At 37.7% G+C, this 20,504-nt stretch overlaps 1 protein-coding gene across 33 annotated transcripts in view; it reads right to left on the reverse strand.

The window, feature by feature from the left end:
• The window catches only part of LOC139140420 (catenin delta-2-like), a 72,710-nt gene extending 55,637 nt beyond the window's left edge, over positions 1 to 17,073 (reverse strand). For all 33 annotated transcript variants that reach the window (XM_070709698.1, XM_070709693.1, XM_070709694.1 and 30 more), the window contains exons 1-2: positions 16,956 to 17,073; positions 12,164 to 12,262 (exon numbers count right to left, since the gene is read on the reverse strand). The gene's annotated coding sequence lies outside the window, so the exon portion shown is untranslated. The remainder of the gene's footprint in view (positions 1 to 12,163; positions 12,263 to 16,955) is intronic.
• Positions 17,074 to 20,504: the final 3,431 nt, after the last annotated feature.

The following is a 20,504-nucleotide window of genomic DNA, read 5'->3' on the forward strand; positions in this document are numbered from 1 at the left end:
GAAATTTATATATTTCAATTTTTACAAATGAATCTAAAGGTGCCTCATCTGTATTGATTAGATTTACAATTACAATTACTTTCACTCTGTAAAAGATGTCACCATATCTCAGACTCAGTCTGGACCACAGCAACGCTATATCAGATTATGTGTGATAAAATTACTGTGTACATTTTACATCTACCCTGATGCTTTCAAACAACAGATGGTTAATATTCATAGCACTTTAAACTTTGCTCCAAGCAGAGTTTTTTGACACAAACACTCCATTATTTGCTATACCTCTGTGTGCAGATAGTACAAAGCAATGTAACCCTCCTGCTTTGATCTGCCAAATCAATTAGTGTACAGCAATATATTGTAAATAAATTAATTTTAATTTACGAATAAATGAAAGCAGTTCACACTTTCTGTAACCTCTTTTGACCTTGGTGTTAAAGCAATCATTGGCATATTTTTCTCAACTGTTGACAGTAAAGCCATGGTCTGTGTGGTTAATTATTTAATTTGTCCATATTTAACAACATTACAGGCATACCTACATTTCAATCGATAAGTAACCTTCACTGTAGCAGGGTAGACAATCATGGAAGCATTAATTTACAACGATGTCAAACATGAAATGACCTTCCCTCCCACACTGACAGGGTCAAACGTTAAACATCTGTTGATGCCTACCTATCTATTCGTACTCCAAATCAAATGTATCCTCCATTAATAGACAATCAAATTCCTTTTACAACATATTATACAGAAAGTGGTATAACAGTTCCTTGGTAATCGGGAAAGCAAACAGTCTATACAAATAGTCAAACAGTACAAATGTGATGTAAATATTCTTATCATAAAACAATCAAAATTTATATGGATACCAGTAAATCCGCTTTAACTACATATATGTAAATTTATGGTTGCCCATCGGCTTTCATACAGAAAGATAAACAATTCTCAAGGTGAAACAACTACAAAACCATGAGGATGAGGTATAATTAAATTTCGATTCAACAGTTTATTTGGGGATTACAACGGCTTGGCAAATAAATTGAACAGCTCTCAGAGATGCAGCTGATCAATGATCTTGAGGGAAACATTTCTATCATCTGAAAATACCAGGAAGGTTTCAACCTTCTCATCCTATACTACATACACATGCAGGGATGTGAATTCCTGTTATTCATATTGTAATTAGCTGAAAACTGGGGTTCAAAGAAGCAAATATTAAAACAGCTCTCCTCATATTACCCTGAGAAAAAGGCACAGCTATCACCTGTATAAATATTTATGATTGCGGTTGGATAAGTTTAATTGGCACTTTAAGGTGGTTGGAAATGCTAGAGCGTCAGTTATAAATTTCAACAAAACTATTAAAATATAAGAGTAGTCAACATTCTCTGTGGAATAAAAAAAACTAGACATTTGGGCACAAAGGCATTGCAGAGTTATAGCCTGTTCAAACTTCTGAAAAACTGACCAAATAAGAAGAAGTTGGGGAGTCCTTAGTGTATTAACTATGGTAGAGGTCCCCTAGCTTTTCATAAAATGTTTGAAAAGGGAAAGTCATTATTTGCTGTTTTTCAGGAAAGTTTGACAAGGCGGTGCTGGCATTCAGAGTGAGTGACTGCTATTGTAAATGCATTTTTAGATTCTTTGAGTGTCAAAGAGGTGTCAAAAGTGAGATTAACCAAAAAAACTGCTCTATGACTTCAAAAGAGGGGTGCAAATATGGCTTGTTTTCAACATTTTTGACAGAATAACAGTTTTCCTACATAATTGTATACCAATTTAATCCAACTTTGAAATGAGATATGGACATTGAAATTTTACAGCCTATTAACAAGGTTACAGATAAGATTTGTACGGCACAATTTTCCCGTATTTGGAGTACCTTTTGAAAAATCACATTTTGAAATTCGAAAGAATTTTTAATTATTTTTTGATATATAAACCCATGTAAAATCATAAAAACAAATTTTATTTACAAATCCTGCCGTACAAATCTTAAAATAAATAGTGTCAACATATTTATAACTAATTTGGTAATATTAATACTATGCAATTATTATTAAATTCAAATATGTAAAAAAAATATGAAAAATTAAATTTCAATATTTACTGGTGTCATATTTCAAAATCATCGCTGCAAATATACAATTTTTATATTCTTTGGAGAAAATATTGACTAAGGGACTTTTGCTGAAAATTTGAACTAAATATCTTGATTCTAACACTTGAAATTTGACATTAACTCTGAGAAAAGAAGTAGTGCAAAAATAGCCTTTCCAACCACCTTAATGCATATCAAGTATTGAAATTATTCTTCTTGAAAATATCTTAGTTGTTTTTATTCATCTCATTACATTTTTACTTATTATTTTTTTTTTCAAAACAAAAAACAATGTACAAAAAACCTGATGTCTCTTCCACAAAAGTTGCAAAATCTTAGCAACATGTGAGACATTCAGTCTTGGAGATTATGCTTTCCTAATCCCCTGTGGGTTGTCACAGCTGACGTTGTACCATGAACCTGTCATTGACTGATTACCCACTTGTTCAAGTTGGATACAGAAATCAGACGACTGCATTAATCTAACCACAAACCCATGAGAAAGTGCTAAGCCAAAACACATTTCATGGGAAACCTCAGCCGGTAATTATTGTCCTAGCTCTGAAGGCAGACACTCCCAAATTTCACTGACGCTTTTGATGCCTGTTTCACTTGAACCCTTTTTATCCCCAGGTCACCGTAATCCTTGGGAGCTTTTTCTTTTATTGCCACAAGGGTGACTTCATGCACGCATACAACAGAGACAAAACATTCTGCATTCATGACTGCCCCATTCACGTTAACAAGGACTTTCTTCAGGACAACCTATGGGATGTCTTTTCACCCTCCAGGCTTGCTAGAATCAAAAACATCCGAGATGACCTCGCTGTGGAAAAAAACCTACCTAAATATTTGATTTTCAATGTGACAAGCAGTACAAAGCAAGCTGATTGGTCTCAATGCTTTACTTCAAAATAGTCTGTTACAATGTTAAATTCAGTATTTGTTTTCTTATTTTGCTGAGATTCACACTAATAAAGTACAAGAACTACAATCATTGACAGCAATATTCAAATTAAAACTGCCACAAGCCACAAGGTGAACATCACAAAGCATGACAAGGTCATTGTCATGAAATAACAAACAAACAAACAATTCTTTCTGATTTCTGATGACCAGACTGTATTTTTTTGTCAGTTTCCAAGGAAGCTATTAATCAGTCACTGTTATGCCACATAGCAGCAGGGGTTACCCTGCAACACCCTGAAGTCTTTCCTTTGTCCAGACAGCTCAGGATATGAACCAACAGCTGCTTTTGTTATGATTTTCATTTATGCAACAGTACACATCACTCAGTCCTGTCTCAGTTCTTCGGTTGTTTGTGTTACAGTGTGTCTGTCAGACACGAAATGGGCCATGGGCAGCATTTCCACTGATGTTCATTCTTGAGATGGCGTCTATGTTAAGTTTGCACCTTCATAGAACATGTCTACGACAAGTGCATGGCTATTTAGCAGTATTACAACTTTGTGGAGACAGTCAGAAACCTGGTAAAGTGCTGTGTGTGTATCTCCATAACGAGTGTGTACATCAAGCAAAGGGTGTGTAGGGACAGTCTAGGCTGATCACATACACACAATATACAAGCTATAGAGAAAGTGCCCAATACAAGTACAGGGCTGAGCCTGTCCTGTATAATCACACATACACATTATGACATGTACCTCTACAAATCTTAAAAGAAAGTGTCAAATCAGTACAGGGCTGAGTCTGTCCAATATAAACGGTCACTATATCAAGTACAGGGCTGGGATGGGCTGAGTCTGCACCTATGTAAACAGTCTACAGCAAGTACAGGGCTGCTCATGGCCTTCTCCATGGGTGTACTTGTTCCCATTTGGAAGCAATCAGTCAATGACAGATGTCTTCTATCAGGTTTAATGAACTCTCTAGATAACCGCAGAAAGCTTGGCAATTTGGAGCCATACAATGGACAATTGTTTCAGACACCGGAACACTCCCTGTGCAAACAACGTCCACCCATTCATCAAGCAACAAAAGACGAATTGATCTTTCCATTCATGGGATCATGTATGTTTATACTTATGCATAACAAAAACAAATTTGTTATTGTATGGGGTGATTACCATGAAATGGTGCCCAATAATCAAGATATTCATACTGAGTTGTCTGTGTTCTGATCTGAAGTGAACAGGCGAATCATTCTTTAGAGCTCTCAACATGCATAAAATAAATCTGGCTCTGTCATCACCGGATACAACCTTCTGGTATTCACCAAGTACCAACGCTGTGTGGTACAAGCCGACAGTTTACTTCTGTGTGGGTGGATCTTAATATATAAATATGGGGGTGAATGGTTTCAATATTCATCAATGTTCCAAGCTTCCAGTTTCAATAATGTCAATTTTGACTGACATTACATCATCGTTATAATCAGTAAATATCAGAAGCAGAAAAAAAAAATTTTGAATTACTGATGTGGAATGTATTTTTATGTGACAATGCATAATATGCACAGTCTTACCAACCACATTGGTATCGAACTTGAGGTATGACTAGTCTTTTTCACTATCAAAATGTCAAGGACACTGGGAAAGTTCCAGTCAATTATTATCACCTTCACTGTCAATGCTAAAATTTTGGAAAAATCAATAATAAATGGTTGGTGACAAAAACTGAACTTTCTTTCCTTTGAGATGTTACTAAAAGAAGATGAGAATATCCAAGTAAGTAATTGCCCATATATGATAAGGATCAACATTCAGAAGGCACCGGGATTTGCTTCTCAAGATGCGTAATGGACATTTACCCTTCAATTTATAAAGCATACTTCAAATGAGAATTCTGTCAGTAACAAATGGCTTTGCAGGAATGATGGTAACGCTTGACTGGCTCCTGCATTCTTGTTTTGAATCTTTTGCATGGATTATCAGTTTATCAAATTGGAATCTAAATTCCGGTATCAAATGCTATCTGCGATACCGACTAGGATGCTGCTTTGACTTTGAACTTACTCAACATGACTGCGTTGTATAGAAATAAGTGTTAATGTGACGGCACCAACACTAATTACGGACGTACCTTAACAGTGAAGTCACCATTATTGCTAGAAAAATTCAACATTTTCGCAAACTTTACTGGATACAGATTTACATTCCTGAACGTACCATTGAAATTCCAGTCTTTCTTTGCTTTGGTAAACAAGTGTTATTTCCCATTGCACATGGAACTCTACCCTTTGGTAAATGGAATTTCTTTTTTTCAGTTTCAGGACAGATAAATATCCCACTCACACCACTGTAATTGATGTGAACTGTTGACCTCACAATTGTCCTCACTCTAAAGGGATCTACACAGAAGATGCAGCAAGCCATGCCGAATGGATGGAACGGTAGATTTGTCACAATGGGGAGGGTGATTAATGAATGGAACAGCCATCTCTGCTCCAACCAGTTCACAGAGAGCCTCTCACTCAGTCTATCCAGTAGTTGGGTGCTACTCACACCTTCAATTGTCGAAAGATAAAGACACAATAGTGTTCCTGGGTTGGTATGTTGTCAGAAATTTCAATACAGCTCACAGAAAGAGTAGTGCCTTTGTGCTCATGCCCATGGCCAGTGCGGTTTTGGTGTGCATGGCCTTACATTCCACAGTGCTTTGTGCAACAGGTGAACAATGCAAACACTTTGCATCCAATACTATAAAAGTCCCAACGGCAAATTACAGCTTTCTTCTCAATCTCAGTCCCTATTTTATAAGGTATGGGTTGCAACATTCTTCCACAAGGGCAATGTCCCATAGCTCTTGAAGGAAGCAATGGACTCTGTAGAGATTCCCGGCAGTTTCTACAATTCACTAAAGTAATGGCAGTAACACCACCAGTTAGTTTCACTTCATAGTTCACTTCATAGTACAACATCAGATTTCCTTGAAGGACAAAACAACTTAGGAAAATCTCTGTCAGCGGAGGTACGAACTGATCATGGCCATCTTCGCTTTCCACTACATTTGTTGCCCGAGATTTCACTCTTCACTCACTTTGAAAACAATTTGCTGGATCATCCATCACAGACACAATTCAAAGCAGCGCTAGTTTTTCCAGAAAAGCGTACACAGCTCCATCTCAGGATAATCTGGTCATATTTGCATGTCCGTCTGCAGCCAATGATAGTCAAATATTTGCGCCATGAAATCTTAGGAACACATCAAAGTGTTAATGTGCTCGAGTGATGATGTCACAAGATGACTTGGTGGTACCTTTGAACTGGCCCAAATACCACTACAGGTAAATGTTGAGCCAGATGGAGATGTGAGAAGGTCATCTGAAGACATACTGGCGCTGGCGTACTATTATTAGGACCCAGTGAGATGCATCAGCAACAGATACTAAACAATGTTAACAACCTGGCCACAAATATGGACACCACTTGTCTGGACTATTCCATATTTCAAAAGACGTCACAATTTCTCAACCCATAGTACACCACAACTGAAAGTAAAACTTCACATTCTCACAAAAAAATGTTTATTTGTCTTGTAATATACGTTTATTATATATTTATAAATGTTTGACTGTAATTGTTACAATTATATGATTGAACAGCCTAATGTCAACTGTGGGAAAATTAGCATACACACCTTGTTTGCAATAAATTTTACATCAATGATTAACTGGTCTAAATAATCCATTTTTCTGGGCTATAGAAATTTACAAATCCTACTTTCACCTACAGAATGCCTCAATCAAATTTTGTTACACAGGTTTGTAAAACAAAGTTTCTTTTTTTCCTCCTTCTATTCTAGAATTACCAAATGCTGTAAACAAACCCGTTCTGAAAACACAAGGTGTACTGAAGAAAAACAGCAACATGTACACATATCTACACAAAATATTTTGTTAGCGCGGACAATGGCTTTCGAAGTCACTGAAATCATCAATAATTTTCAAACCAGACGAATTAATTCACGCACTAAAATCAGTCATCAATGCACTGCATGTAGGCTTTTACGCATTAGGAAGGTACAACACTTCCAACGAAACAAAACAAATCAATGGGCAGAATTGTGAAGGTATGAAGGGTGAGAATGCGGTAGACACACCTGCCCATTACCTCAAGTCAGTGAAGTGTGCATACCAACGCGTGGATCAGTAACACAATACTTCAGACACCAACACAACTAAGTTGTTTGGCCGGGGAAAGCTTCAGTCCGTAGAATTAAAAAATATCTATAAGGTCACATTCCATCGTGATGTCTACACACCATGCTATCTCTGTGATTGTATCTGCATTAAATATCAGCCATTCAAATTCGATGCACTCGGTGCCATTATTCACAATCCCATATATTCCCTCTCGAAGCGACAGTAAAAGTGTAAATGAACAGTTAGTACAGAGCTGCTTTGTCTAGCGTCCCTCACTGTCTACTCACTGAGTGACTTCATGACAAAGTTTCAACTTTCCAGTAATACCTATGTCACGGTATACCACAGACCATAGTACCAGTTTGCTGCTGAAGGGGCACAAACCACATCACTGAATGCTGAGCTTGAACTTTGACCCCTGCCAGCATGCAGTCAACTTTACATGAATATTTAAGTGATGTTTTGACACTGTGGAGATAAAGACACATATGACTGACTCTGATCCTAAATATACAGTAGTATAGGGTACAACATCCACATAAAATGTTATACAAACCTCTGAATTATGTACAATGAACATAAATGACAGTTAAGTAGGACCCAGTGACGGAGTATGTTAAGTTTTTATGCCAGATAATATTTCCTATTTATGGCAGAGATTTGTTTGAATGTTGCAACCAGATACAGAATCAGACGTGATATAATTTGTCTTAACTTCAGGAAAACCAAAACAAATGCTCCAAAGTCTGTATGCCTGAATTACCTTAATAACAAACAGTATTTGTAAGGTTTCTGAGTGTACATCAGGGTTACATGGTGCATTTATATCTACTGAGCTGACATTGACAATTCTATGTACCTATTCAACTCTGAGACAGTTCATTGTACCGCAACAATACCTGGGGCTGGGTTCATGAACGGCTACCATCAATATCAATCCATCCTATATTGTGGACCCAAGTTCTACACGGAACCTCACAACATCAACAGCGGGCAATTTAAATAACAAGTCACTCTTCTCTTTTGAAGAAGTCACAAGGCCTAATGTGCAGCGAGTGACTGTCTGACCTGCCGAGACCTAGCCTGGATTGGGTTTCGTTCATTGCGCTATTAAAAGACCATGACACGAAGCACGCACACACTCTCCCATCTGAATGATCGTAGTGATATATGGGATCCAGGATGTCTTTCAGAATGTCTTTCTGGTTCTGAAAGACATCTTTGAAAAGACTCTGATTTCAGCAAAGGGCAGACGCAGACCCCGGTAGGAATTCAGAAGCAATATTTTTTTACCAATTGAAAATACGCCTGTAGCCCTGGAACCTCATTATGTCAGGTCACTTGCAGTTGGAAACATTTTTACCATAAAACGTGTACAGAGCAGTCTTTTCTCTCTGAAAAGTCAAATGCAGTGCACTTAAAACAAAATCAAATATTTTACCCTTTCATTAGTGTTCAGTGTCCTTACCATGGATTATGCCAGCATTGACAAATGTCAGTTACATGAAAAGAGTATATATCATACATATAAGAAAGGTTTGACATTGAAACTAGTAGATGTTTGTGTCCAGTGAGACATTTCTACCAAGGGCATCTTTGGGAACTGTAAAGTGTCCTTAGTGGAGGGGTAAAATTTATATCACTTGTCACTTTCGGCTTGTTAAAACCTGTCCTTATCGAGAAGTGTTGTTAATATAGAGGTGTCTGTAAGGACAGGTATCATTTTCGGGGGCAGCACTATCAACATTACATAGAAGTTGTGTCTTTCAAGTACATTATACATATACAATATACTGTAGATTTGATATAACAATTTCAACAACAAGACAGCGTGTCAGGCGTCACAGCTAGAACTTCTCACACAGAAAGATATTAATGTCATGTCTATCAGACAAGCAACCGAACTACAAGCTCAGATAATCTTGATCATCATGCAATTTGGCAAATACAATTACATGACGCATTACAAGTGTCATCCATTTGCAGCAAATAGGGCAATAAAATGGCATTACACAATTTTTGCTAGAAATCACATCAAGTGGTACTCTGAAGATTTCCACATATTGCATTTTGCAGACCTGAAAGGAATTCAAAGTGGTGGTGTTGTACAGACGTAAAATCGCTATGCGGTCTGGAGTCACATCAAAGTTATGCATTCGTATAAAATTACACCACAGCGGAAAATACAGACACTAGATGGGCTCCTTTTAATGAAGCAAGTCTTCACTTCCTGTGTACCAGACAAAACAGATGAATCTTGGTGGCAACAGGAGGGATTTGCTCAAGTCAGACGGATTACCACAGTACAAGAAGGAGACAAGTGTTAAGACCACTCATGCACAGGAAAGACCAAAAATAAAATCACCTTCCGTACAATATCAGCTCAACATTCATGAGTAAAATATACCCTGCTCGCAACATTCCTTGCTAGATTTCAACATTTTTTTTATCTTGGTGCAAAATCACCTGGAGCTTGCTGAAAAATGCACCACCTTGCCCAAGGCTGGTGCATAAAGATTGAACACTTGGTGCAGAAAATCTCTGTGATGTGTTACAAAATACCAGGATGACTCAAAGTTTTCTCCACACCCACACTTCCTAAGGTATGGCTGTGGTTATCCATATGCTGCCCCCTGGACAAATATCGATTTCTGGCAATTCCCAGTAATTTTGTGTTGATAATTTACACCCATTGACTTTTAAATATAGGACAGCTCCTGCCAAATACTACAGGGCAAAGGTCAAATTTATATTTGCAACGAATCCTCCTTCCAAGTCATGCATCAATAACGAACAAAAGTCATTTTCATGGATGAGTAACTGGTCTAAACTTTAACCCTTTCACTATTAATTGCAGCATTGTTGCTAGCACAAAAAAAAGTAAGTAATGTAACTCCTGATGGCGGTAATTTTGTTAGCACTCACATGGTTTCAATTTTTCCTATGCAATACAATGTACACCTTTCACCTTTCTGATCCCTTCATCACAGAATCAGACTACTAAACCCTGCTATCTCTTTCTGATAATTTGCTAAATTCTTACAGTGTGTGTGTGATTTTCAGTTTCTTGACCTAAAAAGTATGTTCAAATTTTCAACATATAGGTATTGTTGAAACGTTAATGTACTTTAAATCAAATTCATTGGAATGAAATTTGGACAAACTCTTTCCTATTGAACTCCTCGACTTATCAAACTCTATGCTAATGAATTGAAAAAAGTAACAGCCAGACACTCATATGCAGACATTCTTATCACTCATGTTACGAGAGCCAGGTCGTTGTAGATGGTTCCATTTGACATGGCAAAAAGGTCAAACCCTAACAAAGGCAGGGGTACAAATGCACACATCACTGGGTGCCGGAATGCATACTCTTAGGGTCTTGTTCTGACAATTAATAAATTTTACGACACACAACACATTAGTTGGACTGTATTTCAAAGTCTCCACATTCACAACACAATACAAAATTTAGGGCACGTACAAGAATGCATCAATTTTTATAATACATTTGCAAATTCCTTGGTCTAGAATCTATACATACATTTAATTGGTACTCTGTAAACCCTAACAGTAATCCTTAGTTTGAAACAGACATGGATACTAAGCTAAAAGTTCATGGATGAGGAAAAATATGAGGGCAATTGTTAAACTGCTTGACAAACGATAGTCTCTGGTGAAGTAGGCTAGCAAGTTAGATATTTTTACAGCCTTTCTTGTGGCTGTTATCGGTACTTCCCTTATCTGCCAAGACATTAGTTCTGGGAGGTCTGTCTCATATGTGGGAGAGAACAGAAGGCAACAATGTCTGAGTTTCCGCTGCATAAAGCTACAATTTCCTATTTGAAGATTTTCCATTCATGCTTACTTCCTTTGTAAAACATATTAAAACTGGCTACCAGTTTCCTCTGCTACTCCAGGGGTACCTGCCAAGACGGATGCAGCTACCCACTACAAACTTACCAACCTAATTAAGCTTTGTTTCAAAAGTTTATCTCTGTGCATCTCAGTGTCTGTTCCTCTGGTTGTCATGCTACCCTAGGGGCATGTAAATATCTTCCAAGTTCGTCATGCAACCCACTGATGTGTACCAAGGGACAAAACTAATCAACTTGAGATTGACAATCTTATCAGTGACCTTGAAAAACTTGATTCATCATTGGGATGCGCTGATGCCCTACTTCATGTCCTACTTCCGGTGTCCACTGGCAAATGTAATTCACATATTAAAGCCCCTCCCCTCCCGGAAAATCAAAATACAAGATAGCAGGATATACGATAGCATTTGGGAGCAAGATTTATCAGAATTACCTGACAGCTTCTTTACAAGTCTAGTATCTAGCCCACGTTTTAGACTCAAAACTATGTCGTTCTAAGTTTGAAATGATGGTAAGATACTGGACTACTTCTCAACAACCATATGCCATCATGACTGCTTGGGCAAAAGTTCGTTGTCATGCATAAATATGACTAGGCTAGTCAACAGCCCTGATCCCACTATTGAGTTGTGCTGTGACAAGGACATCTTTCATCCAGTACACACAAACGACAACTGAGACACTCCATGGCCTGACGGTTCAATCTGTTCACATGATACACGGTACGAAACCTGATCTGTGGACAGCATATCATTACTTAATGTAAAGTACACTATAATCAATAGACAGCAGTGATGTTTTCTTCTGTTGACATCCTTACACCCCTATTCTTCATGTAACCATGTCCGATTCTACCATTGTAAATAATAAGATCAGACCAGACTGGACACGAAAGGGTTCCAATGGCAGAACTGGATGGTTTTACTAATGGACAAGATGAGATGCAAAAGTGATGATAGACAATAATCCTCACTAGATCCATTTTTGTAACAGCGTGTCATCACTAAAACGCTGCAGGAATCCACACAGCTTGGGAGGGGTCCTCTTCAAAATTACTATGACTACACAGTGACTCACCTTAAAGTGACTGGGTTCCAAAAATATGATGAAGAAAATAAAATTGTTAGATGCTACAACTGGGATGATGACTACAGTCCTTCAGCTACAAACAGTGACCTGCAATTAAACAAAATGACAGATCAACATTATTCACTTATACTGGTATGAGTCCATGATGAAGAACAATACTTGGATGATGATGAAAATTTTCACTTTGGATCAAGCTGGTTCATTTGGGGTTGACCAAATCCAAAAACAGCCATCTGAGCAATATATTTTCTAAATGTTGTTATTCAATAATATTACAAACAGAAATGCCCTTTCATCTGTAAATAACTATACAATAAAAATATGTAAAGACTATTTCCATGTTTATTATAGAATTGATTTTTTGTCTCACAAGTAACGTTTACATCATGACGACAGATTTACTTTTCTCTCAGTGCCAATTTTATTAAACCACAGAAATACAATGTTTTGAGATTGTGGTTTTCCATCCCACGACTCCTGGCATCTATTCAAATAAAAAAACATCCCAACAGCTGCTACTGGGTTGAATCCTAAAGCAGAGCAGATACCAAGAGACATATGGAAAAGTCTAACAATATTTCAAATATTACTTTTTACTGCTTAATGCATTCACTTGAAATTTATATGTCCAGATTCTTGCTTTACGGGGGTAGATTGTTATTTTCACATGTATGTGAAAACCTAGATTTACCAATTCTTACGCCAGACTTCGATCTGTACATATTGATGTTCAGAGAGCATCCACAAGAACGTTGACTTCACTCTAATTGCACTCAGGAAACACATTTGTGACTTAAATTAGAAAGCGCGATTTAACTTGTCAAGTTTTCACATGATCCCGGGTGATTAAATGCTCAAGAGTCGACAAGTAAAGTGGAATACATTTGCATCTACGATTCTAAAGTGCCTTCTTCTGCCGATTAGCATTTGCCTAACACGATTTAATCCTGCAATATCATTACCCAAGAATGATCTCACACTTGTACCACACCATCTATAATGTGTATTGCGTGATCTACAAGAGGAATCTTCACATCTACGCATAATCTATGAAACAGCTCTGCTTCACATAGTAAATAAAATGAGACGCCAAGCACAGATCTATGCTACCTTTCTGTGCTTTATGCAAAAGCAAACAATATTTAGATGGTGGCTCAAGGTGACATATTTTTAAACTTTAAAAGGTTTTTCTCTATATTTAGACCAGTTAGGATCCAACTGTGAGCGGTGAGGCATATTAACTGGTACTTCACACATACGACTATCTTGAATCCGGAACTAGCAATGAGCATTTGAAAATGCAAACATATTGATGTAAACATATTGATGTCATGTTTGTCATAGAGTACACACAGACGGCCATTCACATGCATGACTCTCCATGCAAATGAGTGAGCATTTGACAAAGAAATGTTAGCATAGTACGGTTGGGAGGGGGCATGTTCTCCAGAAGAAAGCCACTTTGCCAGTTATGAAGACTAGCTTTACTGCTTTTTAAGTGGGAAAATTTGTATCAAGATAACAGCATTATCATCATCATATTGAATCTCTGCAACAAGATGGAGAAATCTGCTTTTCATGAAGTCACCCATAAAGTTTGATGTTGTTGACAACTTCTGATACTTGACTTGTAGTAACTCTTTGACATCATGGAGTAAAGACAGAAAAGTAGTAGTGCCTTAAACATAATCTCTAGCTCCACACCTGATCAGCATACTGCCACATAAAATGACAGACACGGACAAACTTTGATAAGTTTGTGTGCCTTTCTTGGATTCTAAACTTGCTATATGAGCATTTTGGGGGAAAAATCAAAAATCAAGTTTATATGAATAATGTACATTGAATCATACTTTCGTTTTACTTTAAATCACAGTAACTTATACTTTCAGTGACTAAAACAAAGCAGTAACCCTCCACCCATTCATAAGGTAATCAAGGCATGCAATGTATTAGATTATCACCCTATTTGTCATGCAACAATGGCTTCCTATTCTATACTTTTTCAACTAGTACAGTGTGGACTGTGAAGTACTTGCATACCACTACCTTTCCCAAATAATCTTTTGTGACACAAAAAAGGTAATCCGTCAAGAGTAGTCCCTGACATAAAAACCTGCTAATCATTATACTCTGTTTTGACAGACACAAGGCATTTCTCATTTCAAAGTCATTGTAGATATTGGACGGCACATAAGAGGGCAAAGGTCACCAGTATCGCTTGGGAGTGACAGGCCCCCTACCTGGCCAACCAAAAATAATTGCAGATATTTCCCATGTTTGCGAGTTGCATACTTGACCTTTCCGCAAGTATTTAGTTACAACAAAATTAATACAATGTTTTATAATTTTATAATTTTCAGAGAAATCAGGTCAAGCTTTGGAATGATGAAGAAAATACTGTTTGCCTGACTGTGTTCGGCAGATTACCCATTGCTCTATGCAGGGTATACAAATTCCATGGCCCAATCTACTATTGTCATGGCTGTTACCTTGAAGGCAAAGGTTACAGTGAAATAAATGCTCACAAAAGACGGCTTACAGTGAAACACATAAAATATATTTATGGGTAAGACTAAAACTCATTTTGACACAAAAATAGGCATATGACCACTTTATGAAGAATACACATTGTTGTAATATTGGGAGAAAGAAAACTTCCACTAGTTTTTGACTTTATTAACCCCAAGTTAAATGCAAGATTTTCTGTGGGAAAAAAATGGGTGTGACCCTGTGCCTATCCTTACCTATGCACCTTTTATGGCTCCCCTGACAAGCCAAACAATACTATACACAGTGCAGTTCTCCTTGCATATCAATGAGACACTGAGATTTCTCAGCATAAACCCAACTTTTTAAAATTCAGTTCACTACCTTATGAGAAAAGTTCAACATAGCTTGTTAAATCAAAAAGAAAACATAAGCTGACTGCATTAATTATAAACTTTTGAGAATTCAATTCTACTTAAATCAGCAAATCCAGCTGTATTTGAGATGAAATGACTGGAATAAAGTTACAGAATAACTTCTTGTACTCCTAAGGGAATCGTGATGAACAACAACAGGGAATCAAGATTAATATCACCAACTCATCCTACAATTTCTGACGTAAGCGAAAGTGCAAATCTATGGCCTGTCGTATCTGTTGTACATGTTCAATATATCTGAGGTGATCATGTGTGACCCTGAAATCCAAAACACTCCTACTTTGCTCCAAACTTCAGAAAAAGCATACTTTGAATAAGTTTGATGGGTCTCATCATAGCAAACTTCAACAAATAACTAGTAAAAGTCGGTGTATGCACTGTATATAAAAAACTAAATAACACAAGTTGCAACTGTTGTCTTTTTTCTCACTTTTGTCCACTATCAAGGCAGGCACTACTTGTTTGTTTGGAATCTTGTTTTTTCCATTCAAAATTTAAGAGCTCTTCATGTAATATGGGGACATCCTTGGTGGCATTGGGAGTGAAAAAGGAAGCACTCTGAATAAGCTATATGGCCTGAATTTGATGTCCTCAAAAAATATTTTAGGATGGGACCTTAAATGTCAAAGAAAAAAATATTGTAAAAATGTTGATCCTCCAAAAAATGACCTTATAAGTCAATAAGTTTTCACACATTTGAGAAAGATTATTTTATTTTTCTTCCTAAAAATTTGAACGCAGAATAATAATCTAAAATCGAAACAACATCTCAGAGACTCTGATGGTCGTACGACTGCGAGAAGCATTACTTTTTCGAGTACTGTCAGTTCGAAAGTTGGCACAGGTACGCGACCGAAATCGATGGATTTTTTATTTATCATGAATTGCGCTAGTACTGTTGCCGTGAAACTGTGGCTGCAAGAACGCATCACTCCCTAACTGTACACCGATGGGACAACAGGATTGAAAGCTTCCACCAGGATTTATATTGATGAGAATGTCAACTATTTTTGAGTATCAACTATTTTTACAGTGTTGGCAGTCTTCGGGCCGGGTAAAAGTTTATAAGTCGCGAGTTGGCAGCAAACATTCTGTGACACGTTAAACAATAACTCGACAAGATGAACAAAATTTATTGGCTTTGTCTTGAGATAGCACTTGTTTTCAAATTTAGCTGGTACAAATCAATCGGTCCGAAATGAAAGGAGTGGCCTTCGACAACCAAAATGGCGACGGACACACAACATGGAGCAAATTTTGTGACCAGTAGGACGTTTCCTGGACATATGACTAATAAAGGTCATAATGTCAGCCCTCTAGGCCAACGAAACTACAAGAAGCGTGAATTGTAACTGTTTACAATAATTATTTTACGACAGACTGTCCATGCTATGAAGTCAACTCCTAAATTACACCAGATTGCCCAATGGATGCCCAACCGGCCGCTCGACCGTTCTTTTTTTGAGGTGACAGAAAATAGTGGCGTCCCGCATACGATCAGCGAAGCCCTAATTTCTATCAAAACTATGTTGAAGGGAAATATTGTGAAATGTCTGAGAGACGATCTCTCCAGCACATACCAATTTTCTGCAATATTTGTAATTGACAGATACAAAAAACAAATTGCACAAAATCAAAGTTGCAGCTGATTAGTCTGCGTGCTATCCGATCAAATACACACCGAGTATGCAAATAACCTAATATTCAAAAGTCGTTGTCCCTACCCAACCCTGGCCCTCACCTGAGAATTTACCAAACTCCCTCCAAAAAAACTTCTAAAATCTTAACCCTCACCTCTTCAACAAACAGTGTAGAAGACGGCAAGGCTAATGTCAAATTCTAGTTCTACTTACCGGCTGGGTTAGAAGCAGCTAAAAAAGCATACGATGCCGTGGACGTGTAAACCGTTCTGTACTACGGAGGCACGCCATTAGATGAATACGTTGCTGTCAATCAAACACTGACTACGCCCTGGCTGTTACAACAAGATTTCTCACTCCACCCGAAGATTAACCATGGCCGATGATCATAGATTCTTTTTTACTACCGTCAGTGGAGCAACATGGTCCTTGCATGAGTGTCTATTCCGTTTTTATTTAATATTATAACAATATTCTAGAATTAGCGCATTAATTTAGCACCAGGAATGCATGTTAGTTATGATTTTTAGCGTTGGTCCTAAGCTTACTGTTGTTGTTATTTTGTCGAAAATGTTGCGCTCGCAAGTGTTGTAAATATTTTCCCATTGTAGGAGGACAGAAGACAAGGTCCTTACTGTAATGATCGATAAATCACTCAATTGGCTTACATGTAGTAATACATGGGACGAGCGTCGCGTCAGATGACTGGTTCTGCTATTCAGAATGGTAAAAATCAAAACATTTATGGTCGTGTGAAGATAAGAATGGACAGTGAAATTGATCCAAATGTTATCACACTTGTGTAATTGGTTTGTAAAGTTGTTCCAAAACTTGCTGCAGTATCAGTACTTGTAATTAACTTGAGGCAAAGAACAGACGGATGATAGTGTTGTTTCACAGCAGGCTTCAGCTGTAATTGCTGAAGTAAAGCAATAAAACCTGTCGGCCGGTAGGAACTGATTAGTGTCTATGTGTGGGATAAATGTTTCCTACAAGTGAACACACACTTGTATTTCAGTAGTGGCCATGGCCGAGTATATGTTCAAAGTCGAGTTCTCGTACTATTCCCAAACACGGATAGTGCCCGTCTTCATTTCTGAGGATGACTTGCCAATGCTGTGGCTGTGACACTCAGGGCAGCGGTACGGAATGTAATATGATTCTGCATATGTGAAGTGCACCGCAAAGTGTACTCCCATGGTGTGTGTTTATTAGGGGTCCATAAAAGCTCTCTGATTTTCACCGCAATTATAACAAGTCAGTGCAACTTCTAAGGCAAGTTTTGAAACAACTTTACAAACCAATTACACAAGTGTGATAACATTTAGATCAATTTCACTGTCCATTCTTATCTTCACACAACAGTAATAATAAAACAAGACACCGCACTGCTCTCTCTCTCTCTCTCTCTCTCTCTCTCTCTCTCTCTCCGATATTGCTCTAAAACATTTGTTCCGCAAACGTCAACATCTCCATCTTCGCTGATTGTTTAGTATTCGCGATGCCAATTCTATTGTGACTATGGAATGGAAGGAAGCATGGTCACTCCGGTTAAATAATACTATTCTTTACGAACAAGGAAAATCATCAATGAAAAATGCTGATTCAGCTATTTTCATTCTCATTCTGAACTTGTTGCCTTTCCCAAAATAACTTCTTCGACCGTTTCTAAGTCTATGTATCAAGCCACTTTACAGTGAAATGAAGACACCATAATTCCAAGAATTTTGATGATTCCATATAAGAAAACAGACTGTCCGTTCCTGAAGAGTATGCCTCACCATGCAATACTAGTATTGTTTTCCCTTTAAATATCTCAGTGTTATAAGTAATGTTACCAGGACATCTGCGAGATGTTGCTACGATGTTTTTGTTTTTTGGTTTTGTTTGTTTGTTTGTTTGTTTGTCGGTTTCACGGGATATGTCAGTTGACGCTGGCCAAAAAAGATGGACAGGGCTGGTTCATGTTTTTTTAGGGGAAAATGAATTGACTCGTATGTGACTGCACTGGTATTTCAGAGTGAGGTCACGTGAATATTACCTGCCGATGCTTCTATACAGATACTGACCCTACTCTATACACGTGACCAAGGTCATTCCACAAAATGTAATGTAGGCATGAAAATTTGCTCCCAAGACCTGTCCGTAGTTTTCATCACATCAAAATTGTAGACATAGGCCTATCCTAGGCAAGGCAACATGCATCTCCATCGTTACGGTTGTTACTTTCAAATGCATTTTGTGACATTTACACCAATACACTGAGTTCCATATGACTCTATGAGAAGTCGTGAAAATTAAATCCAGCCGGAGAATCCTGGTCTCAAAAATCGTCAGACAGTAAATGTTGATTTATTACACATCCCCGAAACGTTGTTGGAAATTCGGCATCAGTTCTGACGGTCATGGTCACAATAATATTATAAAATTTTCAGTATTCAAAAGAAGAGAGATAAGATGTAAGATATTTAGATTTTTTTAAACGGTGAAGTTTCGTGAATTTCTAGTCTTCAAAAGGCAAACCTGAAACGTATATTTTAACGCCCAGGAAAACTCTATCGATGTGTTTTATAATGAAGTAGTGCATGCTTCTGATAATATCTCCATGGTTTGTTTCATTAAAGTGCAAAGTAATGCCAAAATGTGTCTTATTCACCAACCTTCGTTTTGGTAATTCTCTACTCAGACTAGTAGTGCGAGTTTCAGTTAGAACAAACAGCTGCTAAATGATGTACTGGATGTTTTACTCTTGGCGTAGAATAGGAAATCAACGATCAAGATATTTTGTCTGAGTCTTGTGCACATCATCGATGCAAACTTCCGTTTTCATCAACCTCTCTAACGATCACAGTATTCTGTTCACGTGCCCCGATGAAGACAAAACAAGATCGCTTTGCTTTGTCTTTAAACCAAGTCTGGTAGACGTTAGATATTTTATGTTCATTCCATCAATAAATTAATAAATCATCAAAACACATGTAAACGAATAAATGCAATATTTAATGGTTATTCTGGTGCCATTTCAATTGATTCACCGTTTTCCCAACCTTCATATAATACAAATATGTGAACAACAGTGTTGTCCGGGTGTGTTTTTGAGATTTCAGTTCACGAGGAATATATACACATTCTGGCACAGGTACATGTAAAAGATAATTACACGAGAGAGAGAGAGAGAGAGAGAGAGAGAGAGAGAGAGAGAGAGAGAGTCTGTGCAAACCAAGCGGATCTGTTTCTTGGAGTGGAGCGTCTTTCAGGTGTTTTGTGTAAACAATAAACAATGCACTTTTTGGCGACGGCATAATGGGACATGGTTTTAAACAACAGACAATTTCATCGGCAAAAGAAAAACAGGAAATGTCTTATTTTGGGAACAACGACCGTCTACAACCACATTCTTTCACACCTGAAATTCCTGAAATACCGACAATTTGCGTTCAACCGTCCGGGTGGTGGTGGGTGATCGGTGACTCAGATTTGACCAATGCCGAAGTACCAACTCGAGCAATTTTAATATATTCTCAGGCTGACCCCCAACTCCAGTGATCCGACCCACACGGTCATAAACATCACACTGACTTCTTACCGAGATGCCGGATTTAGGACAATGTGGCTGGAGTGTATATTGGTGATGTTTGTGAGACTGCCGATATTGCGTGATTTGTAGCTTATTACGTATAATATTAGTAGTAGTAATAAATTGCCATTCTAGTCACGCTTCACTGAAGTAATTTCCCGAAGTTTATATTATTAATATTTAAC

This window comes from Ptychodera flava, chromosome 9, assembly GCF_041260155.1.
Source record: "Ptychodera flava strain L36383 chromosome 9, AS_Pfla_20210202, whole genome shotgun sequence".
Taxonomy (NCBI): Eukaryota; Metazoa; Hemichordata; class Enteropneusta; family Ptychoderidae; genus Ptychodera; species Ptychodera flava.